General features: G+C 38.5%; 1 protein-coding gene across 13 annotated transcripts in view; it reads right to left on the bottom strand.

Moving 5' to 3' along the window:
* SCAPER (S-phase cyclin A associated protein in the ER) overlaps positions 1–27222 on the bottom strand; it is a 495697-nt gene that overhangs the window by 149436 nt on the left and 319039 nt on the right. The window lies entirely within an intron of this gene.

Below are 27222 nucleotides of genomic sequence, written 5' to 3'. Positions count from 1 at the left end.
ATTTTTTTTCCAAAGTAAAGTTGTCACATAAATGTATAGTATGCAAGCATGTAGCATATACTAGGAAAGTATAAACGTGCCTTTTTGTTGTCTTTATAAAAAATTTTTATTGGAGGTTTTCGTTTCATCTTTTTCTTAACGATTTATAAGGATTCTCACAGATTATAAATATAACAAAGGGTTAACACATGTCGTAAACATTTTTCTAGTTTACCTTCTACCTTTCATTTTGTTTATGTTATTTTTAGGGTATTAACTTTTTTATTGTAGTAAAAATATATACCATCTGCCAATCCAGCATTTTTACATGTAAAACTGACTATGCTCAGCATGTTGTGCAACCATCACCACCTGTTTACAAATTTCCCAACACCATTAACAGAAACTCAGCACCTAAATAACGGCTCCCTCTTCAACCCTCACCCCCCCCCCACTACTGCCCCTTGTTATTAGGTGCCATCCAGTCAGTTCTGACTTATAGTGACCCTATGTAGAACAGAACGAAACACGGCCCGATCCTGTGCCATCCTCACAATTGTGACTATGTGTGAGCCCACTGTTGCAGGTACTGTGTCACTTCATCTCACCGAGGGTCTTCTTTTTCACTGATCTTCTACTTTACAAGCATGAGGTCCTTCTGCAGGGACTGGTCCCTTCTGATATGATGTCCAAAGTACCTAAGACAAAGCCTCATCACACTCCTTTCTAAGGGGCATTCTGGCTGTACTTCTTCCAAGGTAGATTTGTTCATTCTTCTGGCAGTCCATGGTATATTCAATATTCTTCACTAGCACCATAATTCAAAGGTGTCAATTCTTCTTTGGTTTTCCTTATTTATTGTCCAGCTTTTGCATGTATATGAGGCAACTGAAGATACCATGGCTTGGATCAGGCATACCTTAGTCCTCAAAGTGACATCTTTGCATTTTAAAACTTTGAAGAGGTCTTCTGCAACACACTTGCCCAATGCAATACATTGTTGGACTTCTTGACTGCTGCTTCCATGGGTGTCGACTCTTGCCCCTAGTAACCACTAATAAACTTTGGTCTCTACATATTTGCCCATTCTAGATTTTCATATTGAGATCATACAATATGTATCTTTTTTACAACTGATTTACTTCACCTAGCATAATATATTCGAAGTTCATCCATGTGTTAGGACTTCATTTCTCTTTATGGCTGAGTATTGGGTATTTCTGATGTACTGAAATGAAACACACTTTTATGTAGCCCAGCAATTTTTTCTTTGGTTTTTGTTTTTCCATTCTTTCCTTTTATGGCTAAAAAGTTCTTTCTCCCTATAAGATGAGGTGTGTGTGATAATTTTATAGTTTTACATTTCACTATCAATTAATTTAGAATTGATTTTAGTGTATGGCATGAGGTGGGTGCCTAAATTCATTTTCCCCTCAAAGAGGCTATTCAATAATCCATCCTTTTGCCACAGATTCAAAATGCTCCCTTTACCCTAACTACACACACGGTGTTTTCCCTGATTTTATAGTCTGTTTAACTGACAACTCTCTCTAGCTTTGGGCCAATATCACATTGTTTTATTCACTGTAACTTCATAATACGTTTTAATAAATAAAATTGTAGATTCCTAAAAGTTTTTTTTTTTTTTTTTTAAATAATATGGAGGGACTGTATTTAGGATGTTTGGAATCTTACAGCTTCTTTAATGTAGCCTATTTGTCCTCCTGTCTTGGTTTACTATTCTGATCTATATTTTCTATGGTTTTGATTTTTAATTTCTATTTTTTCATTTTATTCAATATAATTCCTCCAACTTGTCTTAAAACCTTTTGTGGACTATCATGAGCTATAAATAAATATGCAGATTAAAAAAAGCAAATACATGGAATGGGATTTTGTTCTAATGCACTCTATGTTCTCCATGAAAGAAGACTTGTTTACTGTTAAAGTGTGGAATGTGCATCTATTAATCTTATGCTCACAAAACTTTCCCAAGAAACTTTCACAAAGAAACTACCTTCTGATGAAAGGAAAAAAAAAAGGGCGGGGGGGGGGGCAAAAAGTCTCAGGGTCAGGAAAAGCCTGTCCACTCAGTAAAACTTGTTTGAAAGACAACCCCTATTTGAAGAGCACCTGTCTTAGAAAGTTCGCTTTTTTGAACCCAGCCTGGGTGGTCCGCCCAAGCAGCTTTCCCTGTAATTTAAAACTCAAATGACTAGAAGCACTTTTTAACATCAAACAGAAAGGCCTATATTTAAAAGTATCTTCTGAGGAGACACTGAAATCTCACTGTCCGTTCTGTCAAAAGTACGCTGTGGTTTGGTTTGAGATAAAGGCTTTCTGCCCCAAATGATCACAAGTCCACGAGTGCATCGTGTGTCATTAAGTCTGCTCACTGAAAATGTTCCCTTTGAAAAATGGAGGGCAGAAAAAGCATCAGAAAACCGGGTCTCTTGGCAATAAGTACGAAATTACAGTTACATACAAAAAGGACAGTATTAGAATACACGTGTTCCACACACCTATGAAATCGTTAAATAGAAAAGCCCCAGGTGGCTGCAGCCTGGGAGGGCTTGATAATATAACTCAAAGTACACAGTTTATATCCTTATGCACTTTGCAGTAGTTAAGGCTTTTCAGAAAACAATATTCATCAAAATCTATTGTCTTGTATCAGTATCGAGCCATTTAAAAACAGCTGCCATAGGCAATCTCACAAAATATGCATAGGAAAAAGTGAATGGCCTTACATTTCTGCAGAGCAAAAATCTGTGCCAAGCAGGGACAAGTACTGGAGTTACAGCAATACAGCTGCAAAGAGAAACTCGGAAATTTCATCGATGACTGTTTGGGCTCTCATATAAGAAAGGGATTGGCCTGATGTGGATAAAAGTAGAAAAGGGACAGATCCTCACAAAACACAGGGGATGGTTAGCAATTGATGTAGAATTAGTTTGACGAAAGAAGATTACCTAGACTGAACCAGAACATCAGGCCTGCAGTACTGAATATTAAAACCAGAGCCCCAAAGTATAATTTAACAAATGCTTTTGGACTGCATTAAGCACTTAATAAATATATATATGTATATAAATATATACATGCATCCAGTCATTCTCAAAATTATGCTTTAGTTGTCTTTACAAAGCTACAAACCAAAATAACTTCTTTAGATATTAAAAAGAATGATCTAAAACTAGGGAGATCCAACTGCTGTTGGAATTCTAATGCCATAAATGGACCCGTCAAGTGAGTGGTCCCCTCAGAGAATGTGGCCCACCTGAAAGCTGCATGTATCAATTCTAGAGGCTGCATGTGAAAATTCTAGGGGCTGAGACCTGTTGCATCAAACCACTCAAATCTCTTCTGTTACATAACCAGACTAAATTACTCCTTGGGCAAGGTCCTTGCCTGATTCATCCGTTTTGGAGCCCTCACAGTGTGCAGCACGAAGTTAAACTCATGGTAGGTGGTTAATGAAGGAACAAACGTGCTCGTTTCAAGCAGAATATACCAGAGTGTGCTACTGTGGAATAGCTTAATATATTAATTATCCATATTCTCTACTATTCTACCTAACACTCATTTGAACTGGATCGTAAAGATTTATTCTCAACCAATCTAGGCTTATCCTCAGTACGAAAGAAATGTGTTATTTTCCATAGCTATTAGGAATAAATTTCTGACCCAGGAAAAAAAAACTGTATTCAAAAGTGTTGAAGTGAATTCATAACGAAAGAAAATTATTTTAGAAATTGAAAATTAAATTGTGACTGAACTGCTTTATAAATTATGCTGGGAAACAAGATTAATACTCATAAAAGCTATTATATGAAGCCTTTCATTGTTAGCAGTTTTGGGAGAAGCATAATTTAACTTGCTGATTCTATGTAAGACTTGAATTATAATGGTATTATGTAATGGTTCATTCAATCATTGTTTTGGGCATCTACTTATGTCCAGGTCCTATGCTGGGTGTGGTAGGCAACAAAGAAAAATATCAGCTATTAGTCTTGACCTCAAGAGTCATACAGATTTTTTTTAAACCTTTTTTTTTTAATTATAAAGAAAAACACAGATACAGAAAACCATATAAAACAAATGTATGCTTAGTGAATTTATCATAAGAAAAACACCCTTGCAGCCACCACTCAGATCCAGAGCTTTGCTAGCAAGAAGCCCCCCTACCCATTTTTTCTCATTCCAATTATAGTCCCCTCCCCCAAAAGTAACCACTATTCCAATGTTTATAGTGATTACTTCCCTGCATTTCATTATGGTTTTATCATCCAAATGTGTGTTCCTAGCACTATAGTTTAGTCTTATCTACTTTTTAAGATGTCTTTTATTTTTTTTTAATATGACTTGATACATCTTTTAGGTGTTTTTAATCTAAATAGCCCTCCATCCCTCTCTTTTCCTTACAATTTTGCTGACTACATACTCCTGGTGAAGTTCAACATGTTCCTCTGTCCTCAGTATTTCCAGAGCACTGGTAGCTGGATCCAGCAGGTTGATGCGACTCAGGTTTGACCCCTTTTGGCAAGACTATGGACATGGAGCTCTTTAATCAGGAGCCACATGACGGCTGTCACTCATTTTTAATGTTAGCAGTGGACGACCATAAATGTCCAGATTCATTAACTCACTGAGACTTGCAAAGCTGTAATATTCCATCATTTTGTTTTTATTTATAAAATAAATTTACAAGAAGATACTTCTTATCTGTTTGGTTGCCTAATGGCAGAGTTTCATATACATGTTTGATTCTTTCCTTTTATTTACACAGTTTTCAACATAATTGGCTCCCTGGCATGCTCAGAAAGTGACCAATTAGTTTTCTTTTAAATACCAGTGAAAACTCACAGATCTAAACATATTTAATGGGTTTTAATTTACTGCATTCTTATCCATATTAAAACTCAATTTGCCCCATCTTGGGGCCTTGAACTGAGTCCTTTGATTGGACTGTAATAGTTTTTCATGACTTCCACCTACCTGGGATGACAAGAGATTGAAGACTTATCATCTACATTTTGTGCCCTGGACCTGGAATCAGTCAGTAATCCAAAAGGCACTGGCTTATTACAATGGGAAATAATACTTCAAAACCATAATCTAGCCCTAGGAACTCTCAGTGCTACTGGGGTGGTCATGGTTTCCAGGGCTTTGGAATGAACAGAGTTAGGACACACATACACATACACAGAGACAGAATACCTTTTGAGTTCATACTGAGATTTCAGATTCAAATTCAGGACAGAGTAGTCCCTCCTCCCCTCACTACTCTCTTCTATATAACCTCTCTCTCCCTTCTTTCACACTGCACATGCTGGTTCTCAAGGGTACAGAAGATGACAGAATTGTTATTGCTAGCTGCCATCAAGTTGGTTCAGGAATCCATGCACAGTGGAATGAAATGCTGCCCGGTCCTGTGCCATCCCCATGATTGGCTGTGAATCAGACATAGCCCTGTTGTGATCTATAAGGTTTTTATTGGCTGATTTTTGGAAATAGGCCACCTGGCCTTTCTTTCTAGTCCATCTTAGTCTGGAAGCTCTGTTGAAACCTGTTCAACATCATAGTAACATGCAAACCTCCAGTGATAGATGGGTGGTGGCTGCACATAAGGTGGCTAGAATAGGCACAATTACTCATCTGTTTTATGCTATAACACACAACAGTTTCAGAATAACAATGTTAATAGTATCATCTATAATGATTACTAAAAACAGCTAGAAATTTTTTGGCATATGCTATACTCATTTCGCACTCTTAATTTTTTATAACTGTACTATCCACATTGTCAGAACATACAGTCATTTCATGCTATATCCTATCTCTTTTAATCCTCTTTAGTTTCAGTGCTATAAATAGTTATATACTTAGTGCTCACTACGCATCTTTATGTCAATGTGTCTGTAGTCACTTGCTTGTCTGAAACTTGTTCTCTAGTAGATTCCTTAGGAAGAGCTTGTGGGGATAATATTCCAAGTTCTTGCATGTTGACAGCAGTGTGTCTGCATCTTTCATAAGGAAAGGTCAGTTTTGTTGGATATGAAGTCCTTGGCACACATCTTCTCTTTTAGAGTGTACTGAAAATGTTTCTCCATTTTCTTCTGGAATAAAGCATTGAAATTAAAAAGTTCAACGATAAATTAATTTTCTTTCCCTTGTAAGTGATGTGCTCTTTCAATATGGTATTTTTTATTGAGGTACAATTTATACACAGCTAACATTCACCCTTTTTAGTGTACAGTTTGAAGGGTTTTGACAAATGCATTTCGTCATGAAACCACCATCATGGTGAAGATACAGAACAGTTCCATCACCCCCCAAAGATCCAACGTGTGGTGCTTTTCAAGTCAACCCCTCTTCCAATCCCTGGCAATCATATATCTATTTTCTGTTCCTAAAGTTTTGCCTTTTTCAGAAAGTCATATAGATAGAATCATGCCATATGTGGCCTTTTGAGCCTGGCTTCTTTTGCCGAGCATATGCATTTGAGAACTACCCATGTTGCTGCATGCACCAGTAGTCTGCTGTTTTTTACTGCTGGGTAGTATTTCATTGTGTGGATGTACCATAGCTTGTTTATTCATTCATCAGTTGAATGACACTTGGACTGTTTCTAGTTTTTGGCAATGATGAATAAAGCTGCTGTTTTTTTTTAAACATTCATTTACAAGTTTTTGTGAGAATGTATGTTTTTAATTTCTCTGGGTAACTACCTAGGAATAAAATTTCTGGGTTATACAATAAGTGTTCGTTTAACTTTATGAGAAACTGCCAAACTGTTTTCCAAATTAGCTGTAACCATTCTGCTTTCCCACCAGCAGTGTATGAGAGTTCCAGCTGCTCTGTATGGGCACCAACAGTTGGTGTTGTCAGGTCGGTTTCCTTTTTTAAAGCCATTCTAATAGGTGTGAAGAAATATTGTGGTTTTAATCTGCATTTCCCAATGATGTTGAGCATCTCTTCATGTGTTTACCTGTCACTTATAGATCTTCTTTGGTGAAGCGTCCATTAAAGTCTTTTGCACATTTGTTTATTAACTGTCTGTTTTCTTCAGTGGTATAACCCTAGCACCTAAAACACTTTTGGTTCACTTTTCTTTGTTATGTTTTTGCTAGGTGCTGCTAAGTTGGTTTTGACTCACAGCAGCCTCATGTACAACAGAACGAAACACTGCCCAGTCCTTTGCCATCCTCAACATCGCTGTTATGCTTCAGCCCATTGTTACAGCCACTGTGTCAATCCATTTCGTTGAGGGTTTTCTACTTTTTCACTGACCCTCTACCAAGTATGATGTCTTTCTCTAGGGACCAGTCTCTCCTGATAACTTGTTCAAACTATGTGAGGCAAAGTCTCCCCATCCTTGCTTCTATTGAGCATGCTGGCTGTACTTCTTCCAAGACAGATTTGTTTGTTCTTCTGGCAGTCCATGGTATATACAACATTCTTCACCAACTCTATACTTCGAAGGCATCAATTCTTCTGTCTTCCTTATTCAGTGTCCAGCTTTCACATGTATGTGAAGTAACTGAAAACACCAACTCTTGGTTCACAGTAAAACCCAAACCAAACCTGTTGCTGCTGAGTCAATTTTGACTCATAGCCATCTTATAGGACAGAGCAGAACTGCCCTATAGAGTTTCCAAGGAGCAAGTGGTAGATTCGAACTGCTGACTTTTTGGTTTGCAGCTGAGCTCTTAACCACTGCGCCACCAGGGCTCCTTGGTTCATAGTAGGAACTCAGAAATATACACTGACAGAATGAATGGATATAATGCTTTCCTCCTCAAAAGAGCTAAAGAAGTCACATTACTCAGCTTAGAATGCATGTGGAAAGTCCATGACTTTTAAAATTTAAAAACAAGCAAAAACAGCTCTCATTTACAAACACAGATTATAGCATCAGCTCTACCTCCTACTTCATCTCTGTGGAAAGTAAAATGACTCTAGTGTATATTATTGAAACAATGCGCTTCAAATGATAAAACGATATGGACTGCTTATAGGCTGTTAAAAAAATAAAGGTATCTGGTTATGCTTATAATGTTACTGACTGTGGCAAGGGAGACATATTCCAATGAGGTCTCATTTTAATAATGTTCCTTGGTCTGTTGTACCAGACAGATTTTATTTATTCATTTTTCAAATAGATTTTAGATGTATAGTGCTGATAATAAAATATATTGAATAAAAGTAGAGAAAAATAATATTTGACATGAAAAATGTATTTGTAAGAAGTCGTGGTCTTGTATACATAGAAAATATTTTTAATGTTATTATTTTGATAAACAAATCTTGGTTAATAAGAGAATACCTTGTCAGCAAGTAACTTGGGGACAGAAGAGCAATGCAGAAAATTTAAAGAAGACATTATTCAGTTTTGCCATTTTTGTGATGACAGAGAAGGTGGAATTTTTTGCTTTTTGCAATGGACAATGTGATACTTGGATAAGAGTGTGCGTTGTGGATGAAGTGGGAAATACAACAGGCCTGTGGATGTAAGAGCATCGTAAGCACGGCCCCTCCTTTTTGTTTCTCCTGATGGCATGGCAACAACTAGGGTAAACCCACATGGCCTTCCCTGTCCCCACTCTGCTCCATCCTTTCTGATGCTAGGAACATTTTGAGGGGGCAGAGAGAGTGGGGAGACCCAACATCCTGGAATGGCAAATCTTAGCTCAAGACAGGGTCATCAAGGGTTGCTAGTAATGCTGGCTGGCCAACTAATCCTCACTGGGAGAATATAAATCACATGCACCCTACACTTCAGTTTGGATCAAAACTCGATGTAATCATTACAAGCGATGATTACATTGCATATCATATTCTGCAATGCAACATTTTAATACTACCAAGACGAATTTTAACATTAAACTCTTTTGATAATTATAATGATGCTTCCAAGCAAGGCATAAAACAATCTTCAACTACATGTGTTAATTTCAAAAGTTATTGTTTAGTTGGTAAATTTGGTTCAAACTAAATAGGCAACTTAATTATTCCATAGGGACGTATTCTAATTTTAGATGGGGAACCATATATATTTTAAGCACCAACCTAATTAGATGTTCTGCATTTCCTCAAATTAACCTCCCGCTGAGAAAGTGTTATGTTTCAAAGATTATAATAATACATTTAAAAATGTAGGGTGAGTACCAAATTAATACAATGAATTAATTTGAAGCTTTAGTGCTAAAGCATTACTGTTACTACTAACATAAATTTGTTAATAACAAGACAGTTATGAATAGCAAGCCTTTAGGTATGTTCTTAAATAGGATCTGGTTATGTAATTTTAAATTCACAATTACACTCATTGGCTCTGGAGGAGACCCCAGGTGGTTTGCAGTGTTAAATAGCAGATTAAAGTTGACACAGCTAATTTCTTTACTTTAATCTTATTAGTGGTACAACAGCTGTCAACTGTAACTATCTCTGTAAAGGCTCTGAGACATAAACAAAATGCCTCAATATGTCAAATGGAAAAGGCTACTTATCAATCACTACGACTAATTAGCTTGCAAGACAATTTTTTACTTTTACTGTCTTGGAGAAAGTTACTTTTAGCAAACCTTGATCTAAAAATAGATATTCAGACTTACACTAAAATAATTCTGCCTAGAAATAAGCAGTTGTCTATTAACAATGTATTGTGTTCTAAATGTTATCCCATTTTATTAATGTCTGCTGAGGACCTATGATGTAGCAGACACATGAGGTGGTCCATGATTTCAACTTCATGATGTCTACATCTGTTACTGATGGGATGCTATACCCTACAGTAAATTCTATGATAAATTTACTCCACTTTTGCCACCTTGTTTTGGGTCTTGAAAAGAGTGTTTAAGGTAAGAACACCGAAACACTGTTAGATCTTTACTAAATGTTTAATTACAAGTGTTTTTTGGCCTGCCTTTCCAAATTTCTGTTAGATCAGGTCCTCTTGCTCATATTTGGTCTCTAGCCTTCTAGGTGGTAAAAATGACTCCATGGATCATTTCCTGTAGGCACACCAATAAACTACTACAAAAAGCCCTAAACTGAAAACCAAGAAACAATCAACCAAATACCTCCTCCACCAAAAGGTAAAAACTAAAATAAGAAAAAACTGAGCAACTCACCAGAATGAAAGTAATTTTTATAAGATATCAAGATATTTTATTTATATTAAAATAATGAAAGTTAAATGTTCACATACTAGAAAGTATAGCCACCATTACTCTTAAATACCAGACTTGTAAGTGACGCAAATGAGGACCCCCACAGACTCAAACTCTGGACTAAATAGCACTTTTTGCTTACATCTTAAATAATTTAATTTTGTTTTACTGTGTAGTATAGAATATTTTATTGATTAGTCTTATCTTCCCAACCATGATATAAATTCTCTGAAGACAAAAATCATACATCTTGCAGCACAGAAGAAATTCAACAAATATTTGCAGACTGATAATACCCCTCTCCGATGATACTGTGCCAGCAATAGGTATAAAAGTAAGAACACCAGAATAGGACACTCAGTCCTAGCTCTGCTAATCTGATGACTATAAGTAAATCATTCAGGCTCTTTAAAGTTTAGTTACTTCATTTATATAATGAGATAATTTGGTGAAGATACATCAAAGGCTCTGAATGTTAAATAAACGTAATATATATATAAAATAGCGAATCTGTTTTTTGTATTTCTGATAGCGCCTAAATGTTTTGCAGGGATTCAGAACACCTTCTTGGAAAAGGTTCCCTTTCTTATTCATCTTTTGCCCATAATACTAAACAAAGTGCTAAGCACTCGGCAATAAGAGTTTGTTAAAGGGCTGAACTGCTCTTTGTATTTGATTAAAATAGGATAAGCAATATGGCTTAAGTCATGATAGTGTCAACAATAATAGAAAGATGAATAAATGAGATGGATATGAACTTTCCCCTCAAAATACGAAATAAAGAACAATCTTTCACCTGAGTTAATCATCTTGTCCAATTCACTCATATCTAAATATTTCTGGTATTGTTCTGACAGTGTTCTAATATTTTTTCTTCTTCTTACATTTTATGTTCTAGTGGCGCCAAAATGCTTCGTTCTCCAAGCACATCCTATCGTTTCAGGCCTCCATGTTCTCACATGTCTGTCTAGGAGGAGGGTCGCCCCCCTTTGTTAGTCAGGCAAACTCTGAACTTATTCTTTAAAACCCAGTTTAGATGTTACATCCTCTAGGAAAGAATCTGTGTCCTTTTCTGACAGTTACTTTATCCTTTGTGCTACTTCTGTACTGGTACATACTTCTTCAGCTGAGTACACTGTAATGATTACTACTTTCCCTGTTTAGCACACCTCCTAAAGAATAAGCCCTCCTGAGGGTATGGAGGATGTTTTATTTATCTCCACAACTCTACTGCCCAGCACACAGTTCACAACAAGGGTCATACAGGCCCCTAGGTGGCATGTGGAAATGTGTAATGGCATACAAATTTGGTTGTAAAAAAATGACTGGTGGCCTCTGCTGGTATTCAGTGGGTGGGTCAAGGGATGCTATACATCTTGCAATGGGTGGGGACAATCTCACATTCTGCCCCAAGTGCCCTTTGTTCTGCACTGAGAAATACGGGGTTCCTAGATTATGCTAGAACATGACCTTTCACAAAGCTCCTTCATCCACATTTTCATTTCACCCTCACAACAACTCTATGATAGAAATCTTTCCCCATTTTCCACATGAATAAAACTATGGTCCAATAAGGTCTTAAGATATGTGTCTCATATCAAATACTGGCAAAGCTGGTATTTGAACTCTAATTCTTAGTCCAATCCATTAGTGCATTATATTCCCTTTTCTCTAATTCTAAATACAGGTGTTTCTGGCTTGAACTTTATAACTAACCAAGGAGGGAAGTGAATACATTAAATGTTAGACTTTGATATGTATGTGTAAAATGTGATATTATAATCCCCATCCTAAGTAGGTGTTTCTGAAGAATCAAAGTCCCAAGGCAACAAAAGAATAGAGGTTCCCAAATCAGGAAGGTGCTCCATAATTCTGAAAGTGCTATGGAGTGTTTTCAATAAGACTCTCTTGCATTATGATGTCTAGCACACCAAAGGACTTGGCCACCAGCTCTACATCTATTGACACTTTCCCCATAGAAATACTCTACTGATTTTTAGAAAGGAAACTAATAAGAAAATTGGATTCACCTAGGGGAAATTAGCTTTGTAACTCTCTTTGCTGGAATACCACAATTTGAAAAAGTGACATTTATATTTACATGAACTCAAATGGCAATGCAGGAAACTATTCTGTTTGTAAAATAATTTTTATTTTCAATAAGGCAATAAGCTGATCTCTGAATCAATAGCTAGGCACGATGAGAACGATTCTCTGGAGAAGGCACGAGTGCAAAGGAAATGGCAAGCAAGCCCCAGATAAGCTGTAACATCCCAGGAGTGATTTAACAATGATACTCCAACTTAAAGATTTTCTAAAGTAGCCAAAAATGTTTGGTCAACAAAATATTACTTGAGAGATTTCTAAATGGAAAGCAAATGCCTTAACGTAGACTGGGGTAAGAGTAAGGTCTCAACACTGCTAACTGTATCAGAAAACAAGAACCCATGATATTCTAGCGCCACTTTTTCCTGTATTAAGTTCTCTCTTTAGCAGTAGTATTGGCACCACCAGTAAAACAACAACCCCATCTTGAATAAAGTTTAGCATTTCTTATTAGGTGAGGAAGAGAGGGATAAGCGATGATGCGATGCTCTGAAACCTGCATCTGGTACTTGAGAATGCCATGCTTCAAAAAAAAAAAAAAAAAAAAAAAATGCTTAGGGATAGACATTTAATATTATGGAGATACTGTTTGGTTTCACTAAAAAAAAAAAAAAAAGGAGGAACAAAACTGTTAATTCTAAAAAAGCCTGCCCTGATATGGTACAGACCAATGCTTTTCTTCCTTCTGTGAAGCACTAAACATGACCTAACTAACAAAGGATAATTTGTCTTTTACAAACGCTTTCTCCTAGCAGTTCTAACTGTGCCATTAAATCTAATTATCTGGATAGAAAAAAAAAAAGCACATTATTCAATTTTTAAAAATACAACAAAGCTTCATCTTGTAGCTGCAGGATTAAAGGTCTGAGCTGCAGCATGCTGCCAGGATTTCAGGGGGCAGGGGGCGGGGGGGGGAGGAGAAGCCCTGTTGACAAAGCAGTTAATCTTCTCACCTTCTAAACATCTTAAACTCACCTTTGAAATACACAACAGACCTCAACTTTCAGAAAAATAATTGATGAAATGATTAAGTTGCCCATGAACAAGCTTATTTTCTTTTAAAAAGCTAAACTATGGTTTCAAGTCTGAGGCCTCAAGATCTAAGGAAATATACTTTTCAGTTGTTTGTAGACAGAAAAAAAAAAAAAAACACTCAAAAACCCCACTGCTGTCTGGGTTTCAAACTAAGCCCTAATTATAAAGTTAATTATGACGTAACTATCCGGGACTACAAGGCTCCCAATAGAGTGACACTTGAGGGCGGCTATACAAGCAAAGCTACAAAGAATATGAGTAGTACACTTATTTGTTCTTTAAGAATTTATGTACTATAACCCATTGCCATCGAGTCAAGTCCAACTCACAGCGACCCTACAGGACAGAGTGGAACTGCCCCATAGGGTTTCCAAGGAGTGGCTGGTGGATCTGAACTGCCAACTTTTTGGTTAGCAGCCAAGCTCTTAACCACCACGCCACCAAGGCTCCTAGAGAACTATACATAACTATACATAATGCATTTTCCTATCTCTGATTATGAAAATAAGCACTTCACTCTATAGTATGTTACTTTTAAGTTCTTTTACTTTAGTATCCAGGGACAGCAAGTTTAAAGTACACAGACTCTTTCTACACAGACTCCCCAAAATGGGGTGAGTAGAAAAAAGGAAAGTTCAGCTAGTCCCAGCTTGTAGGAACTGCATTTAATGTTAATAAAGAACTATACCCTAGAGAACTTATGGAGCATGCTTTCTTTCTTCACTCCTGCCTTAAAATGTGGACATTCATTCATTCCTCCTGGATAGAAAAGAATTTAGAAAAACAACTAGGAGGTTACAAAGAAGGCTCTAGAGCACAGTCAAATTGTTTCAATTCAATCTAGAGTTAAACAGATCTTTAATTGCTGTATTTAAAAATATCAGACTCTTTTGTTTTAAAGGGACAGAAATTCAGTCAAAATATTTCAAGTAGAAAGAACTGTTTATTATAAGGCTATTGGGAACTTTCATATGAATCCAGGAGAAAATGAACAGCCAGGTCTCAGGAGGAACAGAAACAATACCAGCTCTGTGGACGGGTCCCTCTCTCACTTCCAGCCCCTTTCTCTCATGACGCAGCACTGGTCTCCTCTTTTTTTCCAAACAGCCTTCAAGTCCTGCTACACTTGAGCATAAGTAGCCCTGTCATGGCCACACCAGAAATTACATGGTTTTCCAAATTCAAATGTCTAAGAAAAAATGACTTCAAAGAGTTTTGCAAATTCTTGAGAGAAAAACTTGAATGGCCTCGCTTAACTTCTTGGGCTGGGCTCTAAGTGCTGTATTGGTGGTCAGTCTACCAATTGGCGGCTCTGAAATCAAACGTTCACTCTTGCTTTAATCAGCTGTGACTACTGAGGGAAGCATCACACGGCATAAAATACAGAGGCTCAGAAGAGGCACGAGTGCAATGACTAGAACAAGTAGTACTTACAACATTCTTAAAAAAAAAAATACAGAACAAATAGGAAGGGAGCTGAGGTGAAAATGCCAAGCCAAGCTTTTATAGGGTAACAGAGAAAGAAGGGAGCCTTGGTGGCGCAGCAGTTAAGCGTCTGGCTGCTAACCAAAAAGTTGGCAGTTTGAATTCACCAGTCGCTCCTTGGAAAAACCCTATGGGGCAGTTTTATTCTGTCCTATACGGTCACTGGAAACCCCGGTGGTGTAGTGGGTAAGTGCTGTGGCTGCTAACCAAAAGGTTGGCAGTTTGAATCCGCCAGGTGCTCCTTGGAAACTCTATGGGGCAGTTCTACTCTGTCCTATCAGGTTGCTAAGAGTCAGAATCGACTCAACAGCAGTGGGTTTATAGGGTCACTATGAGTTGGAATTGACTTGATGGCAATGGGTTTGGTTTTGGTGTTTTGGTTAAGGAAAGAAGCTCAAGGTCAACACTGGCAGAGTCTGGAGTATGTTGCACATTGAAGAGAAAGGCAAAGACTTAGGAGTAGATGAGCCCCAAAGTGAACAGTCAAGGGAGTGAAGAAACCAGAATCAGAAGCAAACTATAGAGCAGACGAGGTCAGGCAGCAGGAGGCTCAGGAAACTAAGTTTGCACACATTGTTATGTAGCAAAACATTGATTCCTTCATGAAAAGTCTTGCGTATGCCACCACAGTGGCTTTCACGCTTATTTCACTCTGCATGAGTGTAGGTTCCCCAAGGGCAGGGTTTACTTTGAATGGTTCCTAGATCTGGCAATCACATTTCCACGGCCATGCATGCATACAACTGTTCCTAAGAATGGAAACCCTAGAAGATAGCCGTCTGGGCATCAGGAGTAGAAGCCCTAGATTATTTACCTGCTCTGGAACACAACAGAAAATCTTTTCCACTAGCAGAGTAACTGTATCATCCTCTACCCTGTGAGTGTCCCAGAGCCAAAAAAAAAAAACCCTGTTGCCAAAAGTAGGGAACAAAACCTCAATAGACATGGAAGAGCAATTCTGAACATCCTCTCTGATACTTGGAAAGAAGAAACACTCTCTCAAAATGAATGTCATGGCTCTCTCAGGTTGCAGTCATGTCCCAAAAATGATTTCCCTAGGATTTTCAACCCTCATTTTGGCAGTGGGCCACATACATGGTTGCCAGTGACTGTGAAGAGTAAATGAGGTAATATAGGCAGAGAATCCAACACAGTACCTAGCACTGAGGACACAAACAATAAACGTTAGCTTCTGTCTCCTCATCAACTGAAAGGACAAGTAAATGCAATTCTGCCATGTGAATAACCTATATAAAGTCACAAATTTTACTTTACTCTGGAGAATAAACTTATGATATCTTGTCGTAAATGACCTTTCTACAAGCAAAACTCCACCTCACACCACCCTAAATTCATTTTTTATTACAGCCAATGGCTATTGTTTTACCTGAGTAGTGCTGATTTACTACAGACAGATAAATGCATGCCCTATAAAGAAGTAAAAAATTCTAATAATTTGTTTGATATAAACAGGTATATTTCATAAGTGACACAGTAGTGGGAAGATCTATTTTTCACCACAGATTAAAACGGTAACAGACTTATACCTACCAGTGTGTTCTGATTCTAAAACTCTGATATGGGCAAAGACCAAGAATATAGTTCTACCGCTGCCTTTGGTCTTTCGAGTAAGTAGCAGTTACTGATGAACGATATACTCACGAATTCACCAAAATTTAAAGACAATTTTTTTTTGTTGTACTTTAGGTGAAAGTTTACAAATCAAGTCATTCTCTCATACAAAAAGTTATACACACCTTGCTATGTACTCCTAGCTGCTCTCCTCTTAATAAGACAGCACATTCCTCCTCTCCACCCTGTATTCCCCATGTCCATTCAACCAACTCCTGTCCCCCTCTTCCTTCTCATCTCGCCATCAGACAGGAGTTGCCTACATAGTCTCAAGTGTCTACATGAGCCAAGAAGCTCCTTCCTCACCAGTATCATTGTAAAGAAAGATTTTTTTTTTAAAAAATCACCTAAAATCCAGCTAACAGAGTGGTTAAAATCAGGAGGACCCTATTTGGCTGAGATATGATCACGTTATTAAGTCCACAGAGTCAAATCTTTGATGCAGTATGATTTTACTTTAATCCCTTAGAGAAAGAATTCATTCATGTATTCAAACAATATTTACTAAGATGCCATACAGTTTACAAATAATGTATTTACTATGGTCTTTGAACCCAAGGAATTACAATCTAGTTGGACAGATGACACTACTACAAATGGAGAACTTGGCAAGACAGCGTACAATGAAGTGCTAAACTGAACTGTTCTCTGATCTGCTTGATGCTTTTTCGTTGATTTAGATAGATACTTACGTTATACAGATCAACTTCAGGGCTGGCACAAAGTTAGAAAAAACAAAACTAAACTAGAGGCTTAAATCAGGATTTAAAAAGGAACTTGACACGCTGGGCTAAAATTTACCAGGTGGAAGTTTGGATTCAGGGTGAAAAAACAAATGTGCAAGTAAAATTAGTAGATTGTAGCTTCTTAGAAGCCCAAGTGACAAAGAGTTAGGGATCTAAAACTCCATAATTAGAGGGAAGGAAGGAGTGGGGAACAGAAAAACACTAAATAGATAATAGATAAGTGCTAACTTTGGTAAAGGGTATGAACAGTACACATTACTGGGGAGGCCAGCACAATTTGTCCAAGGCAAGGGCATGAAAGCTCCATAGACAAATCCAGACTCCCTGAGGGACCAAAATACTGGGCTGATGGCTGTGGGGACCATGGTCTCGTGGAAATTCTAACCCGGCTGGCATACACAGTTTATAAAGAAATGTTCTACATTCTACTTTGGTGAGTAGCATCTGGGGTCTTAAAAGCTTGTGAGTGTCCATCTAAGATATTCCTGTCGGGGGTGAGGGAGAATGAAGAAAACCAAAGACACAAAAGGAATATTAGTCCAAAGGACTAATGGACCACAAGTACCACAACCTCCACCAGCACAACTAGATGGTGCCTTCCTACCACCACTGACTGCTCTCTGACAGGGATCACAATACAGCGGCCCAGACATAGCTGGAGAAAAATGTAGAACAAAATCTTAACTCACAAAAAAAGGCCAGACTTACCGATCTGATAGAGACTGGAGAAACCCTGTGAGTACGGTCCCCAAATACCCTTTTAACTCAGTAAAATTAAAAAACAAAAACAAACCTCAGTAATTAAGCAATATAAAGGAGGCTGGTGGCACAGCGGTTAAGCACTCAGCTGCTAACCAAAAGGTTGGTGGTTCGAACCCACCAGCTGCTCCAGGGAGAAAGATGCGGCAGTCTGCTTCTGTAAAGATTACAGCCTAGGAAATCCCATGGGGCAGTTTTACTCTCTCCTATAGGGTTGCTATGTGTTGGAATCGACTTGATGGTAACAGGTTTTTTTTTTTTTTTTTAATAATTTTTGTTGAGCTTTAAGTGAACGTTTACAAATCAAGTCAGTCTGTCACATATAAGCTTATATACACCTTACTCCATACTCCCACTTACTCTCCCCCTAATGAGTCAGCCCTTCCAGTCTCTCCTTTCGTGACAATTTTGCCAGTTTCTAACCCTCTCTACCCTCCTATCTCCCCTCCAGACAGGAGATGCCAACACAGTCTCAAGTGTCCACCTGATACAAGTAGCTCATTCTTCATCAGCATCTCTCTCCAACCCATTGTCCAGTCCCTTCCATGTCTGATGAGTTATCTTCGGGAATGGTTCCTGTCCTGGGCCAACAGAAGGTTTGGGGACCGTGACCGCCGGGATTCCTCTAGTCTCAGTCAGACCATTAAGTCTGGTCTTTTTGTGAGAATTTGGGGTCTGCATCCCACTGATCTCCTGCTCCCTCAGGGGTTCTCTGTTGTGTTCCCTGTCAGGGCAGTCGTTGGTTGTGGCCGGGCACCATCTAGTTCTTCTGGTCTCAGGACGATGTAAGTCTCTGGTTCATGTGGCCCTTTCTGTCTCTTGGGCTCTTAGTTATCGTGTGACCTTGGTGTTCTTCATTCTCCTTGGATCCAGGTGGGTTGAGACCAATTGATGCATCTTACATGGCCACTTGTTAGCATTTAAGACTCCAGACGCCACATTTCAAAGTGGGATGCAGAATGTTTTCATAATAGAATTATTTTGCCAATTGACTTAGAAGTCCCCTTGAGCCATAGTGCCCAAACCCCTGCCCTTGCTCCGCTGACCTTTGAAGCATTCAGTTTATCCCGGAAACTTCTTTGCTTTTGGTCCAGTCCAGTTGAGCTGACCTTCCATGTATTTTGTCCTTCCCTTCACCTAAAGCAGTTCTTATCTACTAACTAATCAGTAAATAACCCTCTCCCACCCTCCCTGCCCTCCTCGTAACCACAAAAGTATGTGTTCTTCCCAGTTTATACTATTTCTTAAGATCTTATAATAGTGGTCTTATACAATATTTATCCTTTTGCCTCTGACTAATTTCACTCAGCATAATGCCTTCCAGGTTCCTCCATATTATGAAATGTTTCACAGATTCATCACTGTTCTTTATCGATGCGTAGTAGTATTCCATTGTGTGAATATACCATAATTTATTTAACCATCCATCCGTTATTGGACACCTTGGTTGCTTCCAGTTTTTTGCTATTGTAAACAGAGCTGCAATAAAGATGGGTGTGCATATATCTGTTTGTGTGAAGGCTCTTATTTCTCTAGGGTATATTCCAAGGAGTGGGATTTCTGGGTTGTATGGTAGTTCTATTTCTAACTTTTTAAGAAAACGCCAGATAGATTTCCAAAGTGGTTGTACCATTTGACATTCCCACCAGCAGTGTATAAGAATTCCAGTCTCTCCACAGCCTCTCCAACATTTATTATTTTGTGTTTTTTGGATTAATGCCAGCCTTGCTGGAGTGAGATGGAATCTCATCGTAGTTTTAATTTGCATTTCTCTAATGGCTAATGATCGAGAGCATTTTCTCATGTATCTGTTAGCTGCCTGAATATCTTCTTTAGTGAAGTGCATGTTCATATCCTTTACCCACTTCTTGATTGGGTTGTTTGTCTTTTTGTGGTTGAGTTTTAACAGAATCATATAGATTTTAGAGATCAGGCGCTGGTCGGAGATGTCATAGCTGAAAATTCTTTCCCAATCTGTAGGTGGTCTTTTTACTCTTTTGGTGAAGTCTTTAGATGAGCATAGGTGTTTGATTTTTAGGAGCTCCCAGTTATCTGGTTTCTCTTTGTCATTTTTGGTAATATTTTGTATTCTGTTTGTGCCTTGTATTAGGGCTCCTAAGGTTGTCCCTATTTTTTCTTCCATGATCTTTATCGTTTTAGTCTTTATGTTTAGGTCTTTGATCCACTTGGAGTTAGTTTTTTGTGCATGGTGTGAGGTATGGGTCCTGTTTCATTTTTTTGCAAATGGATATCCAGTTATGCCAGCACCATTTGTTAAAAAGACTATCTTTTCCCCAATTAACTGACACTGGGCCTTTGTCAAATATCAGCTGCTCATATGTGGATGGATTTATATCTGGGTTCTCAATTCTGTTCCATTGGTCTATGTGCCTGTTGTACCAGTACCAGGCTGTTTTGACTACTGTGGCTGTATAATATGTTCTAAAATCACAAGAGTGAGGCCTCCCACTTTCTTCTTTTTCAGTAATGGCTTTACTTATCCGAGGCTTCTTTCCCTTCCATATGAAGTTGGTGATTTGTTTCTCCATCACATTAAAAAATGTCATTGGAATTTGGATCGGAAGTGCATTGTATGTATAGATGGCTTTTGGTAGAACAGACATTTTTACTATGTTAAGTCTCCCTATCCACGAGCAAGGTATGTTTTTCCACTTAAGTAGGTCCTTTTTAGTTTCTTGCAGTAGTACTTTGTAGTTTTCTTTGTGTAGGTCTTTTACATCTTTGTTAAGATTTATTCCTAAGTATTTTATCTTCTTGGGGGCTACTGTGAATGGTATTGATTTGGTGATTTCCTCTCCCATGTTCTTTTTGTTGATGTAGAGGAATCCAAGTGATTTTTGTATGTTTATCTTATAACCTGAGACTCTGCCAAACTCTTCTATTAGTTTCAGTAGTTTTCTGGAGGATTCCTTAGGGTTTTCTGTGTATAAGATCATGTCATCTGCAAATAAAGATAATTTTACTTCCTCCTTGCCAATCCGGATGCCCTGGTAACAGGTTTTTTAAGCAGTATTAATGGAGCAGCAAAATAATACCACCACCAACAAAAACCACTGATATTAACTAAGTGCTTTCTTTGTTCAGGGAACATAAACATGTCTTTTTAATTCTCACAGCACCCCTGCAAGGTAGTCATTTAATTGAGGCACTGATATAACAAGTAACTTGGCCCAAGGTTATATAGGTAATAAATGAAAACTGGGGATTTAAGCTCACATCTGTCTGACTCCAGAGCCTATACATTTTCAACTATATCATGCTCTCCGCTTTGCTCTGTGTTTATGATACTACTTCTGTATAAAAAATTATGTTTAGAAGGACAACGAAGGAAGGGAAGCAAGGCTGAGAGAGAAGAAAACATGCCTGATTAGTTCCAAGAGAACAATATAAGGTAGCTTGGAAATTTAACCATTGGTCCCTTTGTTGTCCTTGAGTGTCTGTCAAGAATTAGGAACACAAGTGAGTAAAAGGCAATCTGGGGATGACTTTGCCCAGAGACCATTTTTGATGGCCTGTATGGTCTGCCAGCTTCTCTGTGAATTATGACACCTACTGCTGTCTGAAAATGACTCGAGGATATGGAGTCCCAGTGAGTGCCAACTCTCATTTTATTATCATCACTACTATGTAAACATGCTATAAAAACACAACACAAAGTTTTTGTCACAGCCTCTAGTCACAACAGATGCATCTTATTTACATAACATGGGGAGTTCTCTATGCCCAGAGAAAATGACAAGCCACGGTTTATTTTCACACATTAAAAACTATGTTAAACAAGTTTTAAAAGCCTAAATTAAAGAAAAAGCTAGAATATGTCACTCATTCTTTTGTACTTGCATTCTGCGATTAAAGTTTGGAGGCAGAATGACACGAGTCTTCCCAAAAATAGATACAACATGAAATGAAATAAATTGTCTTGCTTCGGGGTGATCTTTCTTGGCAATGAAGTCAATTTTATTGGACACGTTTGTTAAGAAGGTTGACTTTGGAATACTACATTCTGACTCAATTCTCAATTTCACGTTTTGTTTTGTTTTTTAAAGCTACGGAAAGAAAAATTCACTCTCAGGAAGTTACCTAGCAGTAATTATAGGGCACGCTGAGGTACTACTAGAGTGACAAGGCAGGCTGGCAGGGTGGTAAGACAGAAGGAGCAGGAAGACGGTTAATCCACTCACAGGGAGCCCAGAGAGGCAAGGGCGGTGACACATCAGGCGTAAAACCACAGGATTCCAGATGATCCGCAGGGTAATTTTGTTTGTTTGTTTGTTTTTATTATGCTTTAGGCAAAAGTTTACAGAGCAAATCAGTTTCCTACTTCATAGTTTGTACATAAAGTGTTTCATACACTGGTTACATGTCCCACAATGTGTTAGCACTCTCCCCATTTCTACCCTGGGTTCCCTGTTTCTATTCCTTCCCGCCTTCTCATCTTTTGTCTTTTTTATCTTATACAACTGATGGTTCTAAGGAGCACGTTCTTCTCAGGTGTTACTGTTTATTTTACGGGCCTGTCTATTGTTTGGTGAAAGGTGGTCTTCTGGAACGGCTTCAGTTCTGTCAGAAGGGTGTCTTAGGGCCATAGCCTCGGGGGTTCCTCCAGTGTCTGTCAGACCAGTAAGTCTGGCCTTTTTTGTGAATCTGATTTTTTGTTCTACATTTTTCTCCCACACTCTCCAGGGCCCTCTCTTGTGATTCCAGGCAGAGCAGTCGGTAGTGGTAGATAGGCATCATTTAGTTTTTCTGGTCTTGGGAGTTGTACAGGCTGTGATTCATGTGGTCCATTAGTCCTTTCGACTAATTATCTTCTTTGCGTCTTTGGCTTTCTTCATTCACCTTTGGTCCAGACGGGATGGGACCAGTAGATGTATCTTAGATGGTTGCTTGCAAGCTTTTTAAGACTTCAGACACTACTCACCAAAGTAGGATGCAGAACATTGTCTTTATGAACTATGTTGCGTGAAACCAGGGACATCATTGTTGATGTCAGGTGGATCACGGCTGAAAGCAGAGAATACCAGAAGGATGTTTATTTGTGTTTTATCGACTATGGAAAGGCATTCAACTTTGTGGATCATAACAAATTATGGATAACATTGAGAAGAATGGGAATTCCGAAACACTTAAGTGTGCTCATGAGGAACCTGTACCTAGATCAAGAGGCAGTTGTTCAGACAGAACAAGGGGATACTGAGTGGTTTAAAGACAGGGAAGGTATGCATGAGGGTTGTGTCCTTTCACCATACCTATTCAATCTGTATGCTGAGCAAATAGTCCAAGAAGCTGGACTATACGAAGAAGAGCGGGGCATCAGGATTGGAAGAAGACTGACTAATAGCCTGTGTTATGCAGATGACACAACCTTGCTTGCTGAAAAGTGAAGAGGACTTGAAGCACTTACTGATGAAGATCAAAGACCACAGCGTTCAGTATGGATTGTACCTCAACATAAAGAAAACAAAAATTCTCACAACTGGACCCATAATTAACATCATGCTAAATGGAGAAAAGATTGAAGTTGTCAAGGATTTCATTTTACTTGGATCCACAATCACACCTGTGGAAGCAGCAGCCAAGAAATCAAAAGATGCATTGCATTGGGCAAATCTGCTGCAAAGGACCTCTTTAAAGTGTTGAAGAGCAAAGATGTCACCTTGAAGACTAAGGTGCACCCGACCCAAGCCATGGTATTTTCAATCACATCATATGCATGTGAAAGCTGGACAATGAATAAGGAAGACTGAAGAAGAATTGATGCCTCCGAATTGTGGTGCTGGCGAAGAATACTGAATATACTATGGACTGCCAAAAGAATGAACAAATCTGCTTGGAAGAAGTACAACCAGAATGCACCTTAGAAGCAAGGATGGCGAGACTGTCATCATGTCAGGTGGGCCAGATTTTGTCTTAATTGTTTCCGTGATCTGCAGACCCCAGCCTCTATGGTGCTTCGTCTTCAAGCCTAGGAACTTCAGCCTGCGAGGTGTTTGGTTACGTCTAAGAACTTTTCATGACTGTGCCCCTTGTGTGCTCTATTGTCTGTATTAATAGACATACAGCACCTACAATTATGTATGTAGAAAAATCCACAACCAAACCTATATCTGCAGATGGGTGTGCTTCCTTACACTCTCCCACACCTCTTTAGCATGTACCTATCCATTAGGAATTACTGTTTGTGAATACTACTGTTGCAGATTGTCTATGTTACAGTAATTACCATAAGTTGCTCTTTATTTCTGTATTCCTCTCAGTGTCTTCCTTTGCCTTGGTCATGTTGTGCTTACCTCCTCCATATTGTGTATTGCCTTTCCCTTCACTAATATTAACACATATCTATCTAGTTAGCAATTTTCCTTCCTCCCACTCCTGTCCCTGGTAACTATCAAAAAAGAACTTTTTTTTTCTGTGTGTAAACCTTTTCTTGTTTTTTTATAATAATGGTCTCGTACAAGATTTGTCCTTTTGTGATTGACTTATTTCACTCAGCATAACGTCCTTCAAACTCATCCATGCAGTGAGCTGTTCTGCCAATTCGTCATTATTCTTTATTGTTGCGAAGTATTCCATTGTGTGTCTGAATGTCTTTGGTGAAGTGTCTGTTCATAACCTTTACCCATTTTTTAATTGGATTATTTGTCTTTTTGTTGTTGAGTTGCTGAAGTATTCTATAGATTTTAGAGATTAGACTCTTGTCGGATATGACGTAGCCAAAAAATTTTTTCCTATTCTATAGGGAATCCAACAGATTTTTGTGTGTTGACCTTGTATCCTGCTACCTTGATGAATTTTTCTACTGTGTTTCAGTAGCTTTCTTGTGGAATCTTTGGGATTTTCTATGTTTACAGGATGATATCTGCGAATAGGGATAGTTTTCTTCTCCCTTACCAAGCTGACTGTCTTTTATTTCTTTTTCTTGCTTTATTGCTCTAGCTAGGACTGCCAGTACAATGTTAAATAAGAGTGGTGATAAAGAGCATCCTTGTCTAGTTCCTGTTCTCAAGAGGATGGTATCTGTTACTACACAACGGTTTAAGCTTCTCAAATCTTCTGTTGCTTATCACTGTGAAAAATTAACTAATGCAGGATATTCAAAACCAGCCTCTGTATGGAAGAGCCAAGAAATGCCACAGAAGGCAGAGGTCAGCATGAGTTAAGACGGAAGAGGTTCATGGAGTCGAGAGGTGAGAGCTCATCAAGGATAGAAGGAGAGAATCTGGGCCTGATGAGAGCAAAGGAAGTAACACGGTATGCCCAGGGATTCTGGAAGGGCTGAGGCCACAGCAAGGGTCTATGCAGGACAGCGGTTGGATGGAAATCAGTGTGCTCTGATTCTATATCTAAACTTAAAACAGTTACGGAATTTCTCTTGCCTGTCGCTGAGTAAGCAGCATAATGCTCTCACAGCTTTAATCCTCTAGCCTTGAGAAGTGAGGCTGGTTTAGGAATTACAGTCATCATCTTGAGGCTGTGCTCATGACAGGAGAATCTTAGAGTGAATGCCAGATGCCCACAGGGCTGGCCTCCCCCAGTAAACAATGCCTGGTAGAAAACACACATTTTGTGGCCTAAGGTGAGAGGAAGAAACAAACTTGGCACTGTGGTCAGCTAGTGCTCATCAAAAGGGCACCATTCTGGACTCTCAGATTCCAGGGCCTTTCCAAAAAGGGTGTGCTAATTCTTGCTTAGAAGGAGTGCTGGTGGCACAGTGGTTATGTGCTTGGTTGCTAATTGAAAGGTTGGCAGTTCGAACCCACCAGCTGAACTGTGGGAGAAAGAATGGCAATCTATGTTCAGTAAAGATTATAGCCTTGGAGACCCTATGGGGCAGTTCTACTCTCTCCTATAGGGTTGCCATGAGTTGGAATTGATTCAATGTCACACAGCAACAATTCTTGCTTAGGTCTTTTTAGGAGCTGTGGAAACCTCTTGTGTTCCCTAAAAGAAAGGAACAGATGAGCACAATAACAACATGTCCTTTGCTACATGGACAAAAGTAGCTTTTTGAGAAATAGGCATCTAGCTTACCAGCAGCTAGCTTAGTGTCACGCGTGCTGAAGGCTACCAGAAAACTAACAAAAAACATTTAAGATGAACAATATTAATATTATTAACAGTTATCAAAGCAGTGCTGCTAAGAATCAAATGCCATTTCCTTTCCTATCTCAAATATTTATTATCCTTCCTTCTTTCCTGTCAATTAATATACACGGAGTGAGGATGGCATGCCAGACCACACACTATAAATAAAGACTATTTTGATGAAAAATATCAACTCTCCAGAGTTAGACAAACCTCTCTGCACGCTCTAACTACATAGAAAGAGACCCTGACTTAAAGGATATTTGTACCTTCCTTAATTAATCTCTGCTTTGTCAGTACAGGAACCCACACTAACTTCGGTATCAAAGAGTCTGTACTTAAAAATACCTCATGTCAAGTTAACACTCTCTTAAGCTGGGCAAGACTACCACTATTATTAAAACTGTCTCATTTATATAACACTTTACAGTATAGAAAGAGCTCTCATATACATTATTTCAACTGATTTCCACGGTAGCAGTGTGAGATGAATATGATCACTCTCATTTTTCCAAATGAGAAAACAGCTGCAATGAAATTAAGGCACTTCCCCACATTGTCGCAGCTAAGTCAATGCCAGAGTTAAACTGGATCCCAAGTTTGTCTGAATCCAAAGCCAGTGTTATTTCTATTTTACCAAAATATCTCTCAGGAAAAAATGCTTGGATTTTTTTTTTTTTTTTCAGTTGTATCTAATGGACAAACGAAGCATTCATTTTTACTGGGCTAAACAAGTATTATAACTTTTATCAACACCTCTCATTTAAACTATTCAAATAAGTCTCTATATAATATCCAGAAATTATGCCTGTTACAACTCAGGAATATAATACTTCTGAAATATTGCTATATGCCACTATATCCCAGGCAGCCAGGGACCAAAGAATGACTTAAGAGAATAAGAAAGCAGACTGCAGGTCTAAATGCAATATAGGATCCTATGACAAAGAGCAATTTACAGTTAAAGACCAAGTTGTAATTCAGTTCCCAGCAATCTGGCTGGGACTCTAGACTAGGGTAATTTTGACCTCAGACTGCTCTTCCTGTATGCAAGGGACTTCGTCAAATCTCATAGCTCAGGCCTTTGTTAATGTACTTACTCACCTCTTTTTTTGCATGCAACACAAAAAGTTAGCTTTCTGTTACTACTATTCATTTTTGTTCAATTTCTGGAAGCCGTTAGAATTGCCCAGGAGTTC

This window comes from Elephas maximus, chromosome 13 (assembly GCF_024166365.1).
Source record: "Elephas maximus indicus isolate mEleMax1 chromosome 13, mEleMax1 primary haplotype, whole genome shotgun sequence".
In the NCBI taxonomy this organism is placed as follows: Eukaryota; Metazoa; Chordata; class Mammalia; order Proboscidea; family Elephantidae; genus Elephas; species Elephas maximus.
This window is presented reverse-complemented; position numbering and strand designations above follow the sequence as displayed.